The sequence below is a fragment of the Hibiscus syriacus genome, unplaced genomic scaffold (assembly GCF_006381635.1).
Source record: "Hibiscus syriacus cultivar Baekdansim isolate YM2019G1 unplaced genomic scaffold, ASM638163v2 tig00002511_pilon, whole genome shotgun sequence".
Classification (NCBI taxonomy): domain Eukaryota; kingdom Viridiplantae; phylum Streptophyta; class Magnoliopsida; order Malvales; family Malvaceae; genus Hibiscus; species Hibiscus syriacus.
In genome coordinates this window covers 2,481,798-2,482,513 of record NW_024061932.1, presented here as the reverse complement: position 1 = coordinate 2,482,513, position 716 = coordinate 2,481,798, and positions in this window count along the sequence as shown.

Below are 716 nucleotides of genomic sequence, written 5' to 3'. Positions count from 1 at the left end.
ACCGTGCGTTAGTAGGACTTTAAAGCCACGAAAACACCCATAAAATCAGGAGTTTCAGTTCGAATGATATTCAATATTCGAACTAAAAATAGTAAACTTCTAGGCTATAAATTTGCATGTAACAACATACCAGGGGGAAGAGATCACACGAAAATTTCAGAAAAATAGAAAGAAACATTTATATTTTTTCTAAAAGGGGGATTTACACAAATCACTGAGAAATACACAAGGGATGCAAGTAGAAATCCGAGAAAAGCTTTGTAGCATTCGAACGAAGAAGAAAATAACTTTCAAGGTATCCTCTATTTTTACAACATCATTTTTCATTTTATTTTGCATATTCAAAATATCGAGTTTCATAATCAAATAAGGGTTTGATTCGTTACCTGAGAGATTAATATTTCCCGACGAAGCTTCTTCGACCTTTCTCATGTCGTTCGGGGCTTTCTCGGGTTAAAAACGATGGTGGTGAGGCTAAACATGGCCATTTGGTTCTGTTGAAATGCGCCGCGGTGAGGAGAGCAGGGAGAGAGTGTGAGGCGTACAGGAGTAACAGGACAAGGGTTTTTGTTTTTCATAAACATGAATACGGCAAAGAACATATTAAATACTTAGGATAAAGGGTAAACTATAGTTTAGTCCTCTAATGTTTAGCGTCTATTTACACTATTGGTCACTAATTTGGGCCATTTGTTTTTATTTCGAATTGTTGGGCC